This window comes from Eumetopias jubatus, unplaced genomic scaffold, assembly GCF_037043125.1.
Source record: "Eumetopias jubatus isolate StellerSeaLion01/CBP00866 unplaced genomic scaffold, mEumJub1_p1.0 scaffold_1, whole genome shotgun sequence".
NCBI classification, from domain to species: domain Eukaryota; kingdom Metazoa; phylum Chordata; class Mammalia; order Carnivora; family Otariidae; genus Eumetopias; species Eumetopias jubatus.
In genome coordinates this window covers 152,390,747-152,406,662 of record NW_028274807.1, presented here as the reverse complement: position 1 = coordinate 152,406,662, position 15,916 = coordinate 152,390,747, and positions in this window count along the sequence as shown.

Sequence of the window (15,916 nt, the reverse complement as noted above, 5' to 3'; positions counted from 1 at the left end):
CCATGCTGTCCATGCACCCATTCACCTGTGAGTTAGGCCACCTCAACAAATCTTAAGATGGAGTAATTGTATTCTTTCTTCAGCATGAGAATGAGAGTTTATTTTTTTCTCTCTCTCTTAATTTCCTTTTTTCTTTCTTTCCTATCCTCATTTAATTCCCATTCCTTCTCTGCCTTACTTCCTTACTTTGTTACATTTTTCTCTATTTTGAAGATCATTTTCCAAGTATTTTAACAAACATAACACCACTGGTTTTCTCAACAATCCTGTAATGGAAAAATGCAGTTTTCAGACTCCTTTACCTGTGAGAGAAGCTGATGTGCAAAGGTGTTCCATGGCCATGCGTGGCATGAAGGCAACATCAGGATCAGGTTTCCAGGTGCATGAGGACAGGCAGAGCCTTAGTGCCTTTCACTGTTTTAAAGCCTTGATAAAAAACTAGTTTCACAGCCAGAAAGCAGGTTAAGAATGCTGTCAAATTCATCCATCTACCCATCTATCAACCTACATATCTATCCAACAAAGTATATTATTCTTGACTCTGAAATGACAAAGGTAAAAATGGACAATCGCTGCTATTAAAGGACTCACAACATGTTATGTGAGAAACACATCGGTGGATACATGGGGGAAATAATGAGTGAGCACCTATTCTAAAGAAGTGTACCTCCTGGGACGCCTGGGTGGCTCAGATGGGTAAGCGTCTGCCTTCGGCTCAGGTCGTGATCCCAGGGTCCTGGGATCAAGTCCTGCATCAGGCTCCCTGCTCTGCAGGAAGCCTGCTTCTCCCTCTGCTTCTCTCTCTCTCTCTCTCTCTCTCTGACTCTCATAAATAAATAAATAGAACATTAAAAAAAAAAGAAGTGTACCTCCTAAGGAGGAGATATATAGTTGCACTTATACATAGGGAGGATATTCAAGTTGAAAAAGCAGGTGAAGGGCTTAGACTCTGCAATTGTCTAGCTGTGTGACTTTAGGCAAGTTATTCTCCCCCAATATTTTAGAAAGAGGAAGTAACATTGGGCAGGGGGAGGGGTATTTGGGTCAACAACCAAATTAAATACTGTGAAAGTTCTAGCTCTTCCATTCTTGTCCAAATGAAGTTAGACAAATTCTCCAACCTAGCTTTTACCACAACCCCAACAGAATATGGAAACCGACATATTTTTATATTAAGTTTACATGAATAAGTTCTGCAAGAAAAGCTATTAAGATCACTGAATTCAGTATTCCCAGATCATTTTTATATTGCCCTTTCTACTAATTGGTGCCTGAGGAAATGCATGTGACACAAGACTTGGAGTATATCATACAAAACCAAACAAAACTAACTGCAGCATAAAACACTGTAAATAAAAATTTAATTATCTTGCAGAGTCTTCTTTCGACATGCTACATATATTGGCATGTTAAATGAGGCTAAGGTAAGCAAGAGAAATACTGATTAAGAACACAATTGAATTTTAAATTCCAATTAAAAAATAAAAAAAGAGCTAATAAGAATCAATGGTGTTGAAGAAATCAGTAAGAACAAGTACATTATTTTTAAATAGTGCAAAACAGTATGACCAAGAATCAGATTGCTCTAAGTGAGCAAATAAATAAAAAATGCAGTTTACATTTTCTAGGAAATTGTAAATCTTGAAAGTAAGTTCAAAGAATAGTTCTGCCAAAATGTCTACCTCATATATTGGCGTGTCACATTTTTGCCCACCCTCTCCCCTATTTAAGCATTCTACTCTATCCATTGCCGCTTTGGTTTTGCTCATGATTACTACCTGGAAGATTTCATCTTCTTTATTGATAAGAATATAAGACATTTTCACTAGGGTTTCCTACAAGTGTAAGTAGTCTGTCCAGGCATTAGGAGCAAATAAGAAGCTAGGGATATTTAGCCTGTAAAAGAGAACAATTAGGGGGATATAGTACCTGTGTTTTTAAAAGTGAAAGATTAGCCTGTGGAAGAAAGATGAGTTTTACTATCAGAGCATTCAAAAATAGAATCAGTACCAATGGATAAAAGTAGAGAGCACTATTTGGTTCATAATAAGGAAAAACTGTCTAAGAATTAAGTATGATTGAAGCTGAATGGCAAGGAGGTGGCTAGTTCCCACCCAGATCTTGGAGGCATTTTTGCAAATGCTTAGTATCTACTGAGTTTGAGTGTATGAAACAGGATTAAGTGGCATACTGAAGATTGAAATAGAGCAGTTTTTGAAAACTCTGCGTCACACCACATTAGTAGAACATGAAATCAAATTAATGGATCTTGATCAGCATTTTTAAATGAATATGTTAATTTTTATACAAGTAGTCATTCATGTTTATTACAGAAATATACAAGTATAGGGAAATCAAAAGAAGACAAAACAGAAACAATATCACAGAGATATTCATCTTAATCATTGTACTTTATTCCATACATCTTTGTCTGTAGATATATGTTTAAACTCATTTATTATCTATCAATACATGTATGTGTGCATATTAAATGCATATTTAAACATATGCATATATTTGTACATGTACTTTAAATATATCTATACATACAATGGGATACATTTTTTCTCACTTGTGTGGAGAGCTAAAGAGCCCTATACAACATTAAATTAATGCCATTATGGTAAAAATGTGGCAAGCCCTGTGCTTTGTACTCTCCATGTATTAGTTTTCATAGCCCTTATATCCACAATGAGGTAGATGTTATTATCAGTACACAAAAATATGTTATATATCTATACACTAATAGTGGACTATCAAAAATAGAAATTAAGAAAACAATCCCATTTATAATTTCACACACACACACACACACACACAAACAAACCTAGGAACACATTTAATCAAAGAGGTAAAAACCTATACACTGAAAAATGTTAAGATAGTCATAAAAAAAATAGAAACAACACTAATGTTTCATGCTCATGAAACTAAAAGCCTTAAAATGTCCATACCATCCAAAGAATCTACAGATTCAATATAATCTCTATCAAAGTTCCAGTGGCATTTTTCACAGAAATAGAACAATCTTAAAATTTGTATGGAACCTCAAAAGGTCCTGAATAGCCAAAGCAATCTTAAGAAAGAAGAACAGGTTGAAAGCATCATGCTCGCTTATTTCAAACTCTATTACAAAGCTATAGTAATCAAAACAGTATAGTACTAACATAAAAATAGACACATAGATCAATGGAATAGAATAGAGAGCCCAGAAATAAACCAAAACATGTTTAGTTAATCAATTTATGATAAAGGAGCTAAGAATATACAATGGGGAAAGGACAGTCTCTTCAATAAATGGTGTTGGGAAAACTGGACAGCCGTATGCAAAAGAATGAAACTGGATCATTATCTTACATCATACATCATACACAAAAATTAACCCAAAATGGATTAAGTACTTGAATGTAAGACCTGAAGTCATAAAAATCTTAGAAGAAAACATAGGTGGTAAGCTTCTTGACATGGGTCTTGGTGACAAATATATGGATTTGATATCAAAAGTAAAAGCAAACAAGTATAATGACATCAAACTAAAAAACTTCTGCACAAAAAGGAAACCATCAACAAAATGAAAAGGCAACCACTGAATAAGAGAAAATATTTGCAAATCAAATATTTGATAAGGGGCTAGTATCCAAAAGATATGAAGAACTCATACAACTCAATAGCAAAATAAACCCCAAACAATCCAATTTAAAAAATGGGTAGAGGGCCTGAATAGACATTTTTCCAAAGAAGACATAGAGATGGCCAACAGGCACATGAAAATATGCTCAACTTTGCTAATCATCAGAGAAATGCAAACCAAAACCATGAGATATCACTCACACCTGCTATAATGGCTGCTATATTAAAAAAAAAGACAAGAAATAACATGTGTTAACAAGGATATGGCGAAGAGGAAACTCCTGTGCACTGTTGGTGTGAATATAAATTTATGCAGCCACTATGAAAAATAGTATAGAGATTAGTTTAAAATATTAAAAATAGAACCAGCATATGATCCAATAATTTCACTTCTGGGTATTTATCCAAAGGAAATGAACACAGTAATTCAAAAAGATATCTAAGCCTTCATGCTCATTGCAACATTATTTACAATAGACAAGGCATCAATACAACCTAAATGTTCATCAGTGGGTAAATCAGTGGGTGAATGGATAAAGAAATTGTGGTATATATGTATAATGGAATATTATTATATTATATTCTGTATTATATAATAGTGGGATAATATTCAGCCATAAAAAAGAATGAAATCTTGCCATTTGCAAAAACATGGATGGACCTGGGGGATATTATACCAAGTGAAATGAGTAACACATTGCTGCTATAAATATTGGGGTGCACATGCCCCTTCGGATCACTACATTTTTGTCTTTGGGGTAAATACCTAGTAGTGCAATTGCTGGGTCATAGGGTAGCTCTATTTTCAACTTTTTGAGGAACCTCCATACTGTTTTCCAGAGTGGCTACACCAGCTTGCATTCCCACCAACCGTGTAGGAGGGTTCCCCTTTCTCCACATCCTCACCAACATCTGTCATTTCCTGACTTGTTAATTTTAGCCATTCTGACTGGTGTGAGGTGGTATCTCATTGAGGTTTTGATTTGGATTTCCCTGATGCTGAGTGATGGTGAGCACTTTTTCATGTGTCTGTTGGCCATTTAGATGTCTTTTTTCAGAAATGTCTGTTCATGTCTTCTGCCCATTTCTTAATTAGATCACTTGTTCTTTGGGTGTTGAGTTTGATAAGTTCTTTATAGATTTTGGATACTAGCCCTTTATCTGATACATCATTTGCAAATATCTTCTTCTCCCATTCACAATAGCCAAACAATGGAAAGAGCCTAGATGTCCATTAACAGATGAATGGATAAAGAAAATGTGGCATACACACGCACACACACACACACACACACACACACACACACACACACACAATGGAATATTATGCAGTCATCAAAAAATGAAATCTTGCCATTTGCAACAATGTGGATGGAACTAGAGGGTATTATGCTAAGTGAAATAAGTCAATCAGAGAAAGACATGTATCATATGACCTCACTGATATGAGGAATTCTTAATCTCAGGAAACAAACTGAGGGTTGCTGGAGTGGTGGGGTGTGGGAGTGGTGGGGTGGCTGGGTGATGGACATTGGGGAGGGTATGTGTTATGGTGAGCGCTGTGAATTGTGTAAGACTGTTGAATCACAGACCTGTACCTCTGAAACAAATAATACATTATATGTTAATAAAAAAAAGAAATAAGTCACACAGTAAAAGATAATTATATGTGTTCTTACTTATATGTGGAATCTAAAAAAAAAACAAAAACAAAAAAAACCACACACACAATAATAAAAAATAAACATCAAAACCAGAAACCAAAAACCAAAAAACCCTCTGACCTTATGTATGTAGAGAATAGATAGGTGGTTGCCTGAGGTGAAGGGGGGGGAGGGGCGGGAAGTGTGAAGGGAGTCAAAAGGTACAAACTTCCAGTTGTAAGATAAATAAGGCATGGGCCTGTAACGTACAGCATGCTATCTTGAATACTGCATATTTTAAAGTAGCTGGAAGAGTGGATCTTGGAAGTTCTCATCATGAGAAAAAAATGTTAACTATGCATGTGACACATATACTGTGGCACCATTTTGCAATATATACAAGTATGGAATCATTATGCTGTACATCTGAAACTAATGTTATATCAATTATATCTCAATAAAAAGAGATGAGCTTAATTACTTTTTGTTTTTGTTTAAAGAAGCATGCTCCCTGCTGAGCAGGGGATGCGGGACTCGATCCTGGGACTCCAGGATCATAACCTGGACCGAAGGTAGTTACTTAACCAACTGAGCCACCCAAGCGCCCGAGCTAAATTACTTTTAATGAGTAATACTTTCTTCCCTTTTCCCTAAAGCCCTCAAACATGGCAAAAGCTTCCTTTTTATGGAATGACCTTTCAAAGATAATATCACTTTCTAGAAATTAAGAAATGAGCAAAGGGTGTATTCGAAAGCTTGTCCATAGCTTAAAAAAATAATAATTGGCAATGGCCTATTGAAAAATAGGACTTACCACATGTTATTTCTAGTGTTTTTTTCTTTCCTCCCCTCCCCTCCCCTCCGTCCCCTCCCCTCCCCTTTCTTTTCTTTAATCCTGGTGGGTGGAGTGCAGGGTTTCCCCCAGAGGGAAACAGCGGAGCTGGAAATTGCAGGGTGCGTTTTCCGGCTGAGTATATGCGTGCATGTATGGGAGAGTAAGTGCGATCTACAAGGAGGGGCAGGGAGAGGATGGGCTGGGATATGCTGGGCATCTGGGGCAGCTCTGTGGAAGGTGCTTTCAGGCGAGAGAAACCGCTGCCACAACCCCTCTTCTCAGAGGAAGCCAAATCTCTTGGAATGTCGGGAGTTCTACAGCGGCAGCAGGAGAGTCCTGGGATGGGAAAGGCCTAGGTGCCCTGGAGCCTGAGGGCTCTCCTCCTAGTCTCTTCAGAAAGGAGTCTGGCTCACGCCGCAGATCCAGCAAACGCAAATCCTCATTGACTCCCCCTCCCCTGATCAGAATCCCAGGGCAGGGGCAGCTCACCCGAGGGGTTTGGTCAGCTGTTGGGAAATGGTCTCTGGCCCAATGGCAGTGAAGGGGCTGGATCACCAGAGGCCATTACCAGGGAGTGAACTGCACATGCTCAGGCTGCAAGCCTGTCCACTTCCCAGAGTCCCAAGACTGGGAGGCAGCTTGGGCTTCTGGTATAGGACCTGAAGTTCCAATCCAGGTCAGCCAAGGTCCACTACTGCAGCACACCAAAGGCACCATTCCACTGTACATCCTCGGGGCCAGTTATTCCTCTGGGCAGTGTCTAAAAGTAGGAAGGTACCTGGAAAGTCAGTCTGGGAGACCATAGCTACCTGTTCCCCAAGACTTCTCCGGAAGGCTTTCCACCTCAGGCAATTGCTCTTTCTGGAAATGTAAGTTGGCTCAGTCACTATGGAAAACTGTGGAGTTTCCTCAAAAAATTAAAAATAGAACTACTATATGATCCAGCTACCCCACTTCTGGGTATATACACAAAAGAAATGAAAATAGGATCTGGAAGAGATATCTGGACTACCATGTTTATTGGAGCATTATTCAAAATAGCCAAGATATGGAAACAACTTAAGTGTCCTTCATCAGATGTATGGATAAAGATGCTGTATATTATATATATATTCAGTCATAAGAAAGAAGGAAATCCGGCCATTTGCATAACATGGGTGGACCTTGAAGGCATTATGCTAAGTAAGTCAGAAGAAGACAAATGCTGTATGATATCACTAATACGTGGAATCTTAAAAAGCTAACTGGTAAAGAACAAAGTAGAACGGTAGTTATCAGAGGTTGGGGTATTGGAGATATGTTGTTTAAGAGTACCAACTTGGACCTTGTAGATAAGTAACTCCTGGCGATCTAATATACTGCATAGTGATTACAGATAACAATACTGTAATATAAATTTCAAAGTTGCTAAGAAACTAGGTCTTAATTGTTCCCATCACAGAAAAATAAATTATGATTATGTGAAGTGATAGAAGTGTTAGCTCAGGCTGCAGTGGTAATCATACTGCCGTGTGTAATTGTATCAAATCAACATGTTGATGACCTTAAGCTTATACAATATTCTATGTCAATTATATATCAATAAAAATAATTTTTAAAAATATTGTATATAAAACAGATATCATGCATCACAAATACAGTCAACTCATTTCCAACACTCGGGTACCAAATCTGAACTTGCATGGTTCTCAGCACCTCAGATTTAGAATTTTCTCGCTCCCTGGCTTCTCACCAGTGGAGGGACCTGAGATAAATCACTGCTGAGGTTTCCATGATAAACATGAAAATACAGAATGAGATTCCTCTTTCTGCCCTCTCTCAAAATTCCCACCTGAGTGGTATTGAACTTGTCCTGGCTCTTCCCTCTCACCCGTAAATACACAGCACATTTTTGCATGAAACATCAAAACAGCTGAAAGAATTTATAAGATTTTAAGAATACTTTAATTAAGAATACTTAATTATAATACTCAATTATGACTGTATACTCATTTAGAAAATCCTTCTCATATTTTGCCTTAGGAAAATTAACCTCATGCCTTTGATTCTCTCCCCCCTCTTTTTTTTAACAGTAACTGACTACATAGCTAGGCATATGTCTATTTAGAAAAAAATATATATATTTCTTGCAGCTCTTGCAGCTACATGTGCCAGTGTGATAATGTTCTTACCAATGGGATTTAAGCAGAAGAATCATGTGGCAGATTCAGAGAGCTTTTTAATTTAATTTATTTTTTCCCTGAAGGAAGTGCTGTTATACATACTGTGCCCTACTTCATTCTTTCCTTTTTAATCTTTTCTAGTGACTGAAATGAGCATGCAAGCCTGCAAATTTGAAAATAAAGGCCCCACCCACCAATGCTAAAAGGAGTCTGAGTTGCTGAGAATTTCAGAGTGAGGCTGTCATTCCAACTGTAGGCAGCACAACACTGTTCATTTAGGTAAGGAAAACTTGACTTGAATCTTGTTGTTGTTAATTTAGGTTTTCCTGTTACTTAAAATGACATGCCATAATTCCCTTGACAGTACTTCTGATTTTTCCACACCACTGTACGATCCTACTGTCTTCCTGTTTTTATAAATCATGATACCACATTGCCATCGGTTTAGACCAGCTGAACTTGGGAGTCCTTTGACTCTTTTTTTCTCTTCTCATTCAGTCCATCAACAAATCCTATTTAACCTTCACAGCAGTTCCAGGAATCACCCTCTTATCATTTGAACCTGGTCTGAGCCTTCGTCATCTGTCCTGTGGACTGTTACAGTTACGCCACCATTGGTGTCCCTGCTTCCACCTTTGCCCCCTTCTTCATAACATCCAGAGGGAGGCTATTTGAAATAAGTTATATCTCTTAACCCTCTGCTCAAACCCTGCCAATGGACCCTATCTGAGTAAAATCTAGAGTCCTTAGGACATCCTTCAAGGCACTGGTTTTTCTGACTTTGGGTATTTATTTACTGTCTTCCCTCTGTTCTCTCTTATTATCGGATTTCCACCCACCCTGACCTGCATGCTGTTTTCTCTGCCAGATAACCTCTTACCCCAGATAACCTCATTAGTTCACTCCTTCCCTTCAGTCCAGTCTCTGCTCAAACATAAACTCATCTGAGAGGTTTTTTTTTTCATTTATGTAAAATATTACTCTTTCCAATACTATATGTCTCCCACACTTTGTTTCATATTCTTCAGAACACTTAGCCTCACAGACATTAGCTCTTTAAAAGTCATCTATTGACTCTTCCCTCACAGACACCAACCAGGGCTTTGTTTTGTTCACTGATGTCACTACAGCATATATGTACATGTGGGTGTATGTACACACACACACACACACACACATATGTATATGTATATGGTATTCACTCAAAAAATACTTGTGGAATGAATGAATAAATGGATGAGAAGAGGAGGCTGGGATGTCGACTTCTGAATCATGACTGTGGTACTTTCTACCTATAAGGTCTTGAGTAATTAACTTATCTTTGACCCTCTCTTAGTGAGCATAATAATATTTACCTGAGGGTGTTGATGTGAGGGTTAAATAAATTACCCTAGTAAAAAAAATGTCCAGCACAAAGATGGCTTCAATAAAAGTTGGATAAATCACTGCATGTTGGGGGAAAAAAAAAACAACAACAAAAAACGTAACCAAAGTTATCTAATGATCTTAAGGGAAAGTATCTTGCAAGATTTTCCAGGCTAATGACACGAGTAAATTCAGATAATCTTCAAGCATTAAATAGAATTTACAATGCCTTAATTCAATTCTCCAAAGCATTAAACGTCCATGATTAAGAAATACCTGTGTGTTTTATGACTTGTAAGATGAATGATATTTATTATAAAGCTGAAGGGTTGGTTGGAGGCTGGGGAATCTCCGTGGCTTTTGGCTAACCCTCTGAGAGCAATCGTGGTAGAGAGAGATTGGCATTTTACAATGAGTACCTTGTTCCCCAGGAAAGGCTGCTATAGTTTTTAACATGCAGAGAGGGCCCTCCTATTGCTCTACTCACATGGAACACACCTTTCTTAAGAGTGCAAGCAGTTCAGACCTTAGTTCCCTCACTACCAGAATAATCCTCAAAAAAATTAATTTGGAAACTTTCCTGTCATCCCCAACATATTTGTTAGTCTTCATCTCCTTTGGTGGGCCTTCTCCTCCCTCACCTCCTTGCCCCTCTATCCTTCAAGTTACCTCTCCTGTGTCCCCTGTTCTGTCTACTGTGTTCCTTCCCAAGGCTTTCCACTGTGCCCAAAGAAACCCATATTTCCTCCTTAACAGCTTGAAATGTCCCTTCTTCTGGCATTAACATACATTTTTTTCTTCTAATGAAGACATTTGCTCCTGGAAGTTATCTGAAGGTTGTGCTGTTTAAGCCTTTGTACTTCATATAGCTCGTGCTCTGGAGGTAGATTAGAATTTCTCATCAGTTCTATGCCACAGGACTTTGTGCAGTGATGGACATATTCTATACCCATGCTGTCTGGTATGGTAGCCACTAGCCATCTGTGGCAATGGAGCACTGGAGAAGTGTTTAGTGTAACTGAGGAAGTATTTTTTTATTTAATTTTATTAATTTAAATTAAATATTCACGTGTGCTAGTGTCTATAATATTGGACATCATAATTCTTTTTTTTAATTCTTTTTTTAATTCTTTTTTTAAACTTTTTAAAAAATTTATTTATTCATGAGAGACAGAGAGAGAGAGAGAGAGAGAGGCAGAGGGAGAAGCAGGCTCCCAAGGAGCAGGGAGCCTGATGCAGGACTCGATCCCAGGACTCCAGGATCACAACCTGAGCCGAAGGCAGACGCCCAACCATCTGAGCCACCCAGGCACCCTGGACATCACAATTCTTGACCCTTTCTCTTCTATCCTCAAGGAAAAGGATACTTTTGACTCTAAAGATACCACTGTCTACCATTAACCCTTTGACTAATTTAGTTATCAGTTAATTGATCAGTTCTATTCTTTGTCTTCTGGTTTGCTGGCTTGTATTCCATTTCAAGTCCTACCATTACTCTGGGTAACTTCAGCTTACTTACATGTGACATTTGTTTAACATTTGACCCTGATGCCTTAATTCTTAGTATTCTTACATTTAATATAATTTACTCTATCCAATAAGTTACTCATACCTTAATTATTAAATTCACACCATGCCACTGTCTAACTACACCATGCTACATAGCTGAGAGGAGAAAGGTTGGATAATGTTCTCATTTGTCTCTTAGATGGTCATCTACTACAAAGTGTTCCCTCATGCTTTAGTTTAGACTTAGGAGTGCTCCTCACTACCCACCCCCATAATACCCATAACATAATACCCATAACATTGCAGCATTTAATACTCTTCCAATATAATGCATTCTAGTACTTAACAGCACTTACTATAAACACCTTTTGACTTCTCTCTTTCCACACAAATATATGTGGAAAAACTTTCTTATTCTTTTTTTAAGATTTTATTTATTTATGTGTCAGAGAGAGAGAGCGCACAAGCAGGGCGAGCAGCAGACAGAGGAAGAAGCAGGCTTCCCCCTGAGCAAAGAGCCCGATGTGGGACTCAATCCCAGGATCCTGGGATCATGACCTGAGCCAAAGGCAGACGCTTAACCAACTGAGCCACCCAGGTGTCCCCCAAAAACTTTCTCATTTATATACCGCTATAGAACAATCAGATAGTAGCAAACACATATATGAGTGAATGATAGAGTGAATGAATGAATGGACTCATTTTATTTGCTGATTGGATGGGTCACAACACTTTTATAAGGAGATTCCTAACAACTACCCTTGACTCAGGAATTACAGACAAGGCTCCATCTCCTGGTAATCACAGAGAGCCAAGCTGGATCACAGATGTATTAAGTTAGTCTCTTCTTGATGAGGATTTGCATTTCTAATTAGAATTTAATCTACCTAGCAGGTCAGTTTTGTGGGTGATAATTAGGAATTTCTTCATAAATTTGGAGGTATCACAGAGTTCTTAATGCAAGTTTCACAGGTTTTATTGGAGAGAGCTCACACTTTGGGATTTTCAGTGTTGATTTTTTGTTTGGTTATTTTTTAAACCATTTTCTTGATGTATCACTGATATATAGAAAGCTGTATATGTCATAAACATCAGTGTGTTTTTGTTTGCGTGTGTTCACATTATGTCCTCTGGGTTCATTCATATTGTCACAAATTGATTTCCTTCTTTTCAAGATTCAGTAATATTTGTATGTAAATACAGTATTTATTCATTTTTTGAGGGACATTTAGGTTGCTTCTATGTTTTTGCTATTGTGAATAATGCTGCAGTGAACATGGTGTTGCAGAGAGTTCTTTGAGATAGTGATTCATTTCCTTTGGATATATATATGGAAGTGGGATTTGTGGATCATATGGATCAATTGGTGGTTCTATAATATTTTGAGGAATCTCCATACTGTTTTCTGTAGTGGCTGCTCCAATTTGTATTCTCATCAACAGTGCACGAAGTTTACCATTTCTCTACATTCTTGCCAACACTAGATACACACACAAATACATGTATGTATTTATATACATGTATATACCTATACATATATATACGTGTGTGTGTCTGTGTGTGTGTGTGTGTGTGTGTGTGTGTGTGTGTGTGTGTATATATATATATATATAGTCTTCCTAACAGATGTGTGGTAATAGTTCATTGTGGTTTTGATTTGCATTTCCCTGATGATTAATGATATTGAGTACTGTTTCATATACCTATTGACCATTTATATGTCTTCTTTGGAGAAATGTGTATTCAGGTCCTTTGACCATTTTTTAATGGGTTATTTGGGTTTTCTTTGTTTTCTTTTGCTATTGGATTGTATGAGTTCCTTATGTATTTTAGATGTTAATTACTTATCAGATATATGATTTGCAAATATTTTGTCATATCCAAAATATTGTTTTTCTAATGGATTATTTTGTTTAATCAAGCACAGTGGAACAATGCCTCATTCCTACCAGGAATTTGATATGATTTCTTTAAGGGAAAGCAAAATCCAATTTCGGATGATAGTTATAACATCTTTCATTCACTCTCTCTACTTTTACATTATTAATATGTTAAAGTTTTTTGGGTTTTTTTGCTTTCTTTTTGTTTGAAAGAAGAAAAACACATACCTATTGAAGTCTTGCACTCTGGTTCTTCCAGTGTCATCTCTCTTTTCTTGTACTTTATGGATGTTGTGTTTTGAAGTTCTGTGGAAGAATGCTATAATTTAAAATATTTTAACATAGAGTCTTTCATCCATCCTCAGGATGGAGGAAGATGAAATCTTTCCAAGCTGTAAGAGTTTCTGAAGAAATTTTGAAAATTACTTTTGCTCTTTATACATAATTATTACTATATTTTAGAAAGAAATACAATAATCTAACTTCAGTTCTAACTCCATTGTTTCAGAATACCATCTTTATCAAATAATAAGAATTGCAAATCATAAGAGCCTAGTATTTTGAGTGTTTCCCTTGGACAAATCTCTGATAAATGCTCCAAGTAACTTGTCTAACTTAATAGTCACATCAACACATAAGTTGAATATTTATATAAGCATTTTACAGATGAAGAAGCTGAAGCACAAGAGTGTAAGTAACTTTACTACTAATAAAAAAATACATTTTTGTTGTGAATCCATTCAATTTGTTTCCAGTGCCCATTCCATCAAGCACTGAGCATTATTGCCCTGCTTCTACTGTCTCCTGTATGCGATTACATAAGTCTCAGATGTCGTTTTCCTCTAGTATAAATATTATATTATTTTAATTACCATTGATTTGTAGAATAAGAAGCTAGAAATCTGGTCTTTCATTCTTCTTTATTATTATTTTAAATAATATTCTATATTATGTATTACTCATTAATTGTATATTATCAATATAGTAATTTTGAATCCAAGTATCAGGTTTCATAATATACCTCATAAGGATTCTGATTAGTATTATATTGAATTTATGATTGTTTTAGGAGAAATGGTTTTTATATAATTTTGAGGTTTATATACACCAACATGGTGTGTCTCTTTATTAAGACATTTTACATGCCTTTCATAAAGTTTATACTCTTCTTTATTTAGATCTTCAATATTTCCTGATAGCTGTGTTTCAAAGGGATAAGGAGTATTTTTGCTATTTTGAATGGCATTATTTTTCTTTAAAAAATCAATGTTAAAAAATACATTATTAATAGTTTATGAAGACTCTTAATTTTTTGATTTAGTTTTAAAATAACATTAGATTTTTTAAAACATTGGTATCCTGTATACCCTTCACCTAGCTTCCCTTAATGTGAGCATCATGTATATCAATGGCATAATGATAAGAACAAGGAAATTAATATCCATGCAAATATTATCAACTGAAATAAAGATGCTATTTGGATTTCACCTGTTATTAAGGTCTTTTTCTGTTCCAGGATCCCACACCGAATTTAGTTTTCTCCTTCAATCTGTGACATTTGTTCAGCTTTTCATTGTCTTTCATAACTTTGGCATTTTTAGAGTACTGAACAGTGATTTTTTTAGACTGTCCCTCAAGGTTTATCTGATATTTTTTCATGATTAGACAGACATTATGCTTTATTAAAGAATAGTACAGAAGTGACATGTCCTTTTTAGTATTTTATATGAGGTTACACAATGTCAATGTATCTTGTTACTGGTGATATTACTCTTATCACTTGGTAAAAGTGGAGTTTGCTGGGTTTCTCCAATGTAAATTTCCTATTTTCCCCCTTTGTAATTAACAAACATCTTGGGGGATATACTTTGAAACTATGCAAATATTGTGTTTTTCCCAACCTTTGGCTCTCTAATTTTGTCATCCATCATTAAATCTTGCCCATAGCAGTCATTAGTGGGAACTCAACTTGTCATTTTTTTCATTCCTTTTACATTTGGAATTCTTTAAGGAAAAACTTTCTCCCTTGTTTATGTATTTACTTACTCAAGTATTTATATCCATTTGGAATCATAGATAGTAATTTTATTCTATGGTTTTTAATCCAGTACTATCCTTATTTATTTTGTTGCTCAAGCCATTCCAGTTTTGTCTCTTGGGAATACTTTCCGGTTGGCCCCTGTACAGTTTTTGACATGTCCTTATCATTTTTATGAGCACTTTCTTACTTTCTGGCACAAGAGGTTCCAGGAGCTCTGGCTCTTCTCTGGGGAGCTCTGGTTCTGATTTTTGTGAGCTGATACTGAGTTTTAAAGTATGAATTTAAAAAAGTAAAAGATTGGCAGGATATTTTCTCTTCTGAAGTATATGGGAAAATATTTCCCTAAATATTTTTCATCTTAGTTTATCATTATATGTCTCTATCATTATATGTTTCAGTTTATCATTATATGTTTCTATTTCTATTTTATAGATAATCTAAGAACAATGGTGTGATTTTTTTTTTTTTAATGACCTAGATCTCATAGCTAGGTAGTAGTAAAAATTTGAGCTTGGTACAGTTCTTCTGATTTCAGTATTCATACTCTCTGTCCACACCACTGAGCCTATCATAGGTGGAGAAATGTAACACTCAGAGTGTTAAGCATGTAAGGCTCTGTTCTTATTAAATCATGGTGTTTATAGCTTCTGTAATTTTCCTGAAATCTCCTGCTAGGCAGCTCTGACACTGTACTCAACCTGTTCAAGGTCATATACCTGGTATCTAGTAATGAGATTTACACTCAGGTCACCTTGATTTAAACACTGTCCTACCCTGAATTCTTGAAACATGAGTAATCTGAGGAGATATTAAATTTCAAAAACTTTTCTGATGAAAAATATTAATTAATG